Consider the following 8,558-nt stretch of genomic DNA (forward strand, 5'->3'; position numbering starts at 1 on the left):
TGCTTCCCCTTTGCACTGGCCTTTTCCTTCCCCTTTTGATTCATGTTGCAGCTGCCTTTCCCTTCCCCTATTCCTTCCCCTTTGCAGGTGCCTTTTCCTTCCCCTTTACTTCCACTATACAATCCCCTTTGTAGCTACCGATTCCTTCCCCTTTAATTTCCCCCTTTCCTTCCTCTTTGCAGCTGCCTTTTCCTTCCGCTTTTCCTTCGCCTTTTCCTTCCCCTTTTTGTATCATTTTCCTTTCCCTTTCCCTTTCCCTTTGTCGCGAATGAGTGGTTTAGAGGCCGCTTAAAATATCACCATCAAAGATATTAGCAGAAAGTGATTTTAATAGAGAATTATAAAGGTGCGACCTAACAGAATTCGATGGCAAGGTTCACTCTATTACTTATTACACAGATGAAACATATAAAGGAAAATCATCTAAGGGTTTATATTTCAGGGACTATATGTGTTTGGCAGCAGTCTAGGTTTCATTCACAATTTAGCAACACCTAATTATCAACTAATCATTTACAAACTTTAGTAATGCTTAATCATTAACTAATTCAATATTTGCAAAGTGAGTTAGTAAGTCTACTACAATCACAACTTAATTACAGAGTATGCTTACTATTAGTTCACACACACAGAGAAACATATATATATATATATATATAAAAATATATACAGAAGGTATACCTGTTAAAAATTCCCCTCGATTCCAGTGAAGAAATATTCACGTCGAATGTCTAGGCATTCCCTCTCAACAGGCGAAAGGGTTGAGCTTCGAAGGGGACTCAGCCCAGGACCCAGCGGTCCTCCGAATATCGTAGGCCTGAAAGATCGCAAGCTCTGAGAGGCGTCCCACTCAGAGGGAGATGCTGGGTGCAGCCGCTGCGGTCCAGGAGAGCTCAAAGGGCCTCACTTAGGACCACCGTTTATAGGTTCGCAAGATGGTTGGCTTTAGTCATCCGTAAATTTCCATCCTGGCCACAGTCCCAGGAGGTAATTGCTAAAAAATTCTCAAGGTTTCGGTGTTGTTCTACTGGACACCTGGACCAGGCAGTAGGAGTATGTTCCCAGCCTCAGCTATGCAGAGTTTCTGATACAGTCATGGAGTGCTCAACTGCCAGACTTCAATACACCAAGGCCGAGGTTTCATGGAAATTTCTGAGATCAACAAGCGGCCCAGATCAACAAGTGGCCCAGGGAAGAAAGGGGGTGTGTGAATGCACCACCACAATCCACCCTGTGTCTAAAGTCAATCCATCTTGATCACAGAGTGGCAGTGTGGTCGCCTCTTGCCTCTGTGCCTATAAACAGATCAATGCCGTATTCCAATTGTAATTTGAGGGAAATTTTTGGTTGGTATACTTAATTATTAATATACTTAAGTATTAAGGTTTTATTAAGTACAATTAAGCAATGTTATATATGCGAGGATGTTTTGGTATTAGTGCCATTTGTTTAGTTATTTTCCACACTTTAACACATAGAATAATGTTCAACAACAAGCATAGCACAATAGAAATTAGTAAAATTGTTATGGGATGTAAAACCCAATTCAACATTCCTGTTGCTGTTGGTAACCTTCCAAATAAAACATCCCACCAGTGATGTTCTCCATCCTTCTTCACCTTTTCTAGGACATGATGTATCCTCTCTGCATCATGATGGACGGTAATCAGAGTCCTTTGTCCGTTGTTTCGAATCTGGTTTAGCAATTGACTCAGGTCATCATGTTGTAACAGTTTTCGTACTAATGTAAGATTCATTCCAGTGGGGGTAGGTAGTAGATCTTGATAAGATGTATAGCTTGATTGTAGCAACTGATGGGTTGTGACAGGAGCTGAATAGTTGAAGTCGCATCCCATAATCTTAGTAAAATTACAAACACAGATATTTGAGTGGTTAGATGTTTCCACAATTACGTTATCTGTAAATATAGAATCACAAAGAGTTCTCATGCAAACACATCCATTTCCAACATATATAAGTACAGTTTCAGGGGTTTCATCAGGATGTATTTCAAAATGACAAACATTTTGTTCAGTGTCAAGACAAATGTCTTGCACTTTGATGGTAGTGCTTGCACAAATAAACCCCTGTTGTTCTCGCACAAGACGTGCATCAACATCAATAGTTTGCCATTTATTCCCATTTTTTTGGGCCCATACTCTATGTTCTAACGGGTAGAGTACCGTTCCATTGTGATTTAATCCCAGCGCAATGATTGGGTATATGATATATACTGAAGCACTGCGTACTGTCAAAACAAAAGCTGTGACTTTGCTGTCAGTGGAGTCATAAGTAAAATTGACTAGATGCCACCAAGATTGAAATTCTTTTTCAAATTTAGTTGCATTATCCCAAATTACCTTTCGGATTTCAGTGGGCAAGGTGCCCTCATCACCTTCCCTTATAATTGCTGCCACGGTAAATGGTATCCATAATTGAGCCTGGATGCAGCTAAGAGCTAGAGAAATATTATTTTGAATTGTGCCAAATGTGTTTGCGATTAGTTGGTGGTCCTTTTCATTAATTCTTTCCCATGTAGACACTATATTAGCCAAAAGCCACTGGCTCGTTCCTAATGCTGTCAAAGAAGATCATAATGGGTGTTCTAATTTATGTAAATCACTTGTTGCTGAATTTATTTTGTTTGCTAAAACTGCAGCATCCGTGCTGTTCAATATTCCTAGTCCCGTTCCCAGGATGCCAGTCACATCTCTCCTTGATCATTTTGGAGAGGTGAGGGTTTGTCCATGCACCCATGCTAATCATCCTGTAAAAGACTTATTCAGGAATGGTGAGCAAGCAGGTTTAATTGTAGAGATATCAACTTGCATTGATAGCTCCACTCGTTTTAGAGACCACGATGGATTAAATAGCACTTGCTGTTGTCCTATGTTCTTGATTATATAGGGACCAATGTTATGAATGAGAGGAGACAGTTTGATAGGAGGCTGAGTTGGTGAATATGGTTGTGCGGTATCAATCCTGAATTGAAAACCTAAGCTGGAATGAGAGTTAGGGTTTGTCCAAAGACACATTACGAGTACTGAATGGGATATAGTAAAAGTATACCAGCATTTGTGTTTAAAAGGACAGGTATGTATGTTGTCTTTTCCTTCAACGTTGTTTATAGCAACGTGTAAGGTTGCTGTCATACATTTAGTATGATTTTCAATTTGGCATCCTATCGAAATGGTGTCTCCTTTGGTTCCCTTTAAGGATGGAATTTGTTGATTTTCATTTTCGTCTGTAATAATCCATTTCTGCCTACGAAAGGTGATGTTATTGTGTAGTGCTGTTGCAGATAAATTTAGATCAGGTGTAGGTACGTTAAAAAGTATGTATGCATCAACCCACGGCCACCCCGTCGTACACAAATTCCAAATTTTGTGCTCGCTAATCATAAAATCAAACAACAGTTCTACACCACGATTACTCCAGAAGCAAAATGTGAGTACAGGTTGTGTGAAAGTGAAATTGTACCAACAATTTGGTTCTGGTGTTTTATAGCAAGATTTCTCATTGTCTTTATGTTTAGAAAAATCAGTGTAGTCTATTTTAAGTTCGGTGGGTTTTTTTCTGGGTAGATCCATTGATTGCATGGTACCCTATTTTTATTTCTTCCCCTGGTGTGGCTTGAAGTGATAAAATTTGATGAATGTTATTGTTATTGTGAGATATCTTAATTTCTTTCTGGTGTAGTGTCTCCCATCTCCATTCATCCTGTGGATATGCCTCATTCCCATGAGGGAATAGCAAGGTTCAGGTTTGTCTTATCTGTTCGTAGGGTTCGCATACTTCCAGTGTAATTTAGTAATGCATGGTCCCAGGGATCTTGTGTCTGAACTAGAAGTATTATATTTGTCCTGATTAAGAGGGAAAACAAAATTGGATTGGGGGCATGCTGCTGCTGTTGTTGTTGCCATCGATATAGATTCATCTTCTCCTGTTAAAGAAAAAGAAAGAAGACATTTCAGTGGGGAAGGTTACCCCTTTTAGAAAGAAGGAAAAATCCATCTAGTACTGATTCTATGTTTTGCACCACTGCTATCAGTAGCTTCCCAAGCCAGTGGGCGACGGGGTTTAGTTAAAGTCATAGGCACAGTTCCAATTTGTGGTAAATTTACCATAACAGGTTGTCCTGGCTGTAATGTTAGCAGACATTTTCTTTCATCAGTAGGGGGAATATTAGGCTCAGCTTTTGCAAAGAATGCTCAGCCCACAGGGCTTCCAGTGGGTCCGTATCGATTGTTTAATTGATGGAGTACTTCGGAAAGTCGTGTATCCCACCGGACTTCCTGTGGCTTAAGGCTCTTTCTATCATCCCATTTGATTGGGCGTAGTAGGGGGTGTGGAATACCCATCAAATTTCGTTCTGTTTTGCCCATTCTTGCACTTCCCCATTTGTGAAATCACTTTGGATAGCATCAGGAGTAGGTAGACCAGAGAACCAAGAAGATAGTCCTTGTACTGTGTTTCTTCCATCAGCTTTTCGGCATTTAGTTGCCATAAGCAAGCCGGAGACTACTTCTACCCCTGTGAGGATATATCGATATCCTGCAGAAGATTTTAGTGGCCCAATGTAATCAATTTGCCATGTAGACCACAGAGTCTTTCCCTGACTGATATGTAAGGGTGGTGCTTTAGCAGGGTGATTCGTTTGTAATTTTAATCTACATTGAGGACATCCTGTAAGAATAATTTCACAGGTTTTCCTGTTTAGGGGCCAACCCTTACTTTGTGCAGCCATTCTCCCAACCGATACCACTCAGAATTTAAGGAATTTCCTATTTTTATTTTTCTAATTTTTGCCAATTCATCTACCTTTTGATTCCAGTTTGTGGCTGGTTCATTATTTTTGGCATGAGCTTTCACCCATCCCATCTTGAATGGAGTGTTTCTGGCTATTTTAAGTAATAGTTGCCAATCTTGAGATCTCCAAACTGGAGATCTATTTACTTCCCAGTTCAGGACTTCCCACTGACAAAGCCACTGTGTGGCACCTGCCCACACGGCATAGGAGTCGACATAGATAACTTTTGCTCCATTTTGTGCTGCTAGAACAATTGCCCTTAATTCTCCTACTTGTGCACTACCTTCACCTTCTTCTATGATTTGTTTGCCAGTGTTGATGTTTAATGCAGCAGCCTTGTATTGCCATCTGCCATCTATTCTCCTTGCTGAGGCATCAGTAAACCAAATATCTTCTGATGGTGTTCCCTCGGTAAAGGGAGGTGCATTTAAAATAGGTGAGGGTTTAAAAGGTGGTTGTAATGCTAATGGGTCTGCATTTATAGGCATCTGTAATTTAGAGAGTTTAGTGTGTCCTTCAGTTAATCTCATTTTCTTTGCAATTCCTGTCAAATAAGCATACCATTTCCTAATTGTAGGCTTTTGTGCAAGTCCTTCTGGGGGTGCAGTCCCCTTCAGAACTGCTTCTAATAAATTAAATGGACCTCTGGTTTGTATGGGTTGTTCCTGGTGTATTTTCTCAGCTTGTTTCACTGCTCGGACTAAAGACAAAAGTCCCTTTTCCCACTCGGAATATCTCTGTTCTGTCTCTTTAAATGCAGTCGAACTGAACATCAAAGGTCTTTTTGGTCCATCAGGGCCAGTTTGGAACAGGTTACAGTAAGTACCGTGTTCAGCAAAACCCCATTCTGCTATAATAGGGTCGTGAGGGTGTACTGGTCCCAATGATTGATATGCTTTTAATTCCTGAATTAGAGTTTTGACTGCCTCTTCATGTTCTGAATTTCATTCCCATGATTTTCCTTTTCATAAAAGTGAATATAGTGGGTGAGCAATGACAGAAAATCCAGGTACATGTTTTCTCCAATATCCTAAAGTACCCATAAGCTGTTGTAATTCTTTTCTAGATTGGGGCATCTGCAATTGTTCTATTTTACTTAGGGTGTCCGGTGGAATTGTTGCGCTACCTGCAATCCACCAAGTGCCTCAAAATTTTACCTCTTTACTTGGTCCCTGACATTTCTCAGAGGGAATTTCAATTTCTGTGTTATGTAACACTTGCCACACTGCCGTTGCTGCTTCCCCTACCTCTTCAGAGGAATCTCCTCCAATTAGAATATCATCTATATATCGGTATAATTTCACATTCTGGGGAAGTGAGACGGTTTGTAAAAGCTCAGCAAGCGCAGCATGAGCGATTGTGGGTGAATGTTTATACCCCTGTGGGAGTCTGTTAAAGGTGTATTGTATGCCATCCCAAGTAAAAGCAAATTTCTCTTTATCCTTTTCCTGCAAGGGGACCATAAAGAACATATCCTTTACATCTAATGCTGCCATCCATGGGTGTGCTGCTGCTTGTAATGTGGCTATTAAAGTTGCTATATTAGGTATGGCAGCCGTTAGCAGAGCTGTGTTGGCATTTAAGCGCCGATAATCAATTGTTAATCGCCACCTCCCATCTGGTTTTCGGACTTGCCAAACAGGTGAACTATATGGGGAGTGGGTTTTGGAAATAATGTGCCATTTTTCCAAATCTGCTATTACTTCAGAGATTCCAGCTCGTGCCACAGCAGAAATCGGATACTGTGGGACGTTAGTGATTTTTGAATCAGGGAGTGCAGGGGCTGCACGGAGTACATGCACTATCATTTCCCGATTTTTATCAGGGTTAGGGTCGACATTTGAACTGAAGGACCACATGCTGCTGTCCGGCAGACGCCAGGTTCGACTGTTCAAAACATTGAAACCTAAAATATTTTCATTGTGATCTTTAATTGCAAAGCAAGTAGATGATATAGGCTTCTCGACCGGGAGCCATAAATTAACTTTTGCAGCTTGGCACATAACACTTGCTCCATTCACTCCAGTGATTTTAACTCTTTGCCGTCTGGGTCGTATACCCAGCTTCTCGGCATTTTGCTGTGTTAATATTGAAATTTGTGCTCCCGTATCTATTAAAAATTTTACTAATCGTTGCCGAGGGCCAACTGGAATCAAAATATATGGGCCATTGTCATTTATCCATTGATAGGATTTTACTTGCCGGACAGGCAGGCCCAGTTGCTGTCCTGGCACTATTCGTTTTTTGATTCCGAATTTTGCGGAAAGGGGCTATCCCTCTTTCTTGGAGCTGGCAATGGCACCTGAGCATTTAAGATATACTCTTTTCTTTTGTCCTCATTGCGTTTCAAAACTGCATGAATTAGACTCTGGATGTTGTATGCAGTTTGTCTCTGAACTATAGCTTTTGGAATGCCTAACGCTAATGCTTGATTGTATAGTTCTTTCCACCTCTGAACCGTGGGTTGCTGGACGATAGATTCCGATTTCTGGGGACTACCTTGTAGTTGTTTAATTTGTCTGATACTACGGCCTGACTTTTTGACTTCGCTAGATAGATCGCTCCATCCCATTTCTCGCCCATGATTTATAATGTCATGCATCAGCATCACCCAGGTAGGGATCTCTCTGGGTATCAAGATCGGCTCTCCAACAAGTTGGGCATTGAATTCTGCATCTCTCCTAATTTGATCCCGTTTTGCAATGAGGTAAGGTTTTAGCATAGCGGGGGCTCCTTTAATTAGCGGCTTTAGCATTTCATGATTTACTTCTGCCGATATGGGAATATCGCGAGGGCCACGATCACGCATGGCCTGAATACAGGCAGCTTTTGTAATAGCTGTGGAGATCTCGTTTAAGGATTTAATAGATATTACTAGGGACTCTCCTCTTTCTAGTACCTCTATTCCACCAGCCCAGTATGCCACCCTACTTGTTATGGAATGGGGATCATTTGCGGGCTCAGGGCCAGAGTTTAAAAAGACACCAGGTCCCCAAAATCCATTAGCTTCCTCGCTGTTTAGTAAGATTCTATCTCCTCTGGTCAGACATACCCGCCATAGATACTCAGTTTCACTTTCGCCTGGCTTACGGCCGTAGCGATCTTGCAAATTAGCCATCTGAAGTGGATCGAATGGGGTCGTTTTTCGGGTGCGATCTACCAAACCACCCTGAGGTCCAGTAGTTTCTTCTGTTTTTATAATGGGTCTAGCTTCATATTCAGGGGGATTTAAAGGAGTTAAACAGTCGTTTTCCTCCGGTTCACTATCATTAGAATGATCCCATATCTTTCCATCCCATTCCTCAGGTGATACTATTAATTTCCTAACCCGTACAATGTCAGGGGGATTGGGAGCCCGCATAAGCATCATCTCAAGCCTTCCTTCCAACTTTTTATTTTTCTCCCTTTCTTCCTGTAATGCCCTTTGCAGCTGCCTGACTTTCAAGGATAGTATTAATTCAGCTTCCTTTTTGCCTTCTATTTCTTCTTTCAGGTCCTGCTCCCTTCTATTGTTATTCTTTCTGTACTGATAAGCAGCTTCCAAACAGGTGCCTAACATTTTGCAAATAATTCCTTTTTCATCTTTTATATAGCCCCTGGCTATGTTTAGTTGTTTTTCCACAGCTTCCCAATCATGCCAATTATTACGAGCCCATTCTTCTGAGAATTTGGGACTTGGATTTATTCCATGTTTTTGTAAGTAATCAGTGATACTACTTGCCTGCGACGAGCGAGGGAAGGCAGGCAG

Source organism: Calonectris borealis, chromosome W (genome assembly GCF_964195595.1).
Source record: "Calonectris borealis chromosome W, bCalBor7.hap1.2, whole genome shotgun sequence".
In the NCBI taxonomy this organism is placed as follows: Eukaryota; Metazoa; Chordata; class Aves; order Procellariiformes; family Procellariidae; genus Calonectris; species Calonectris borealis.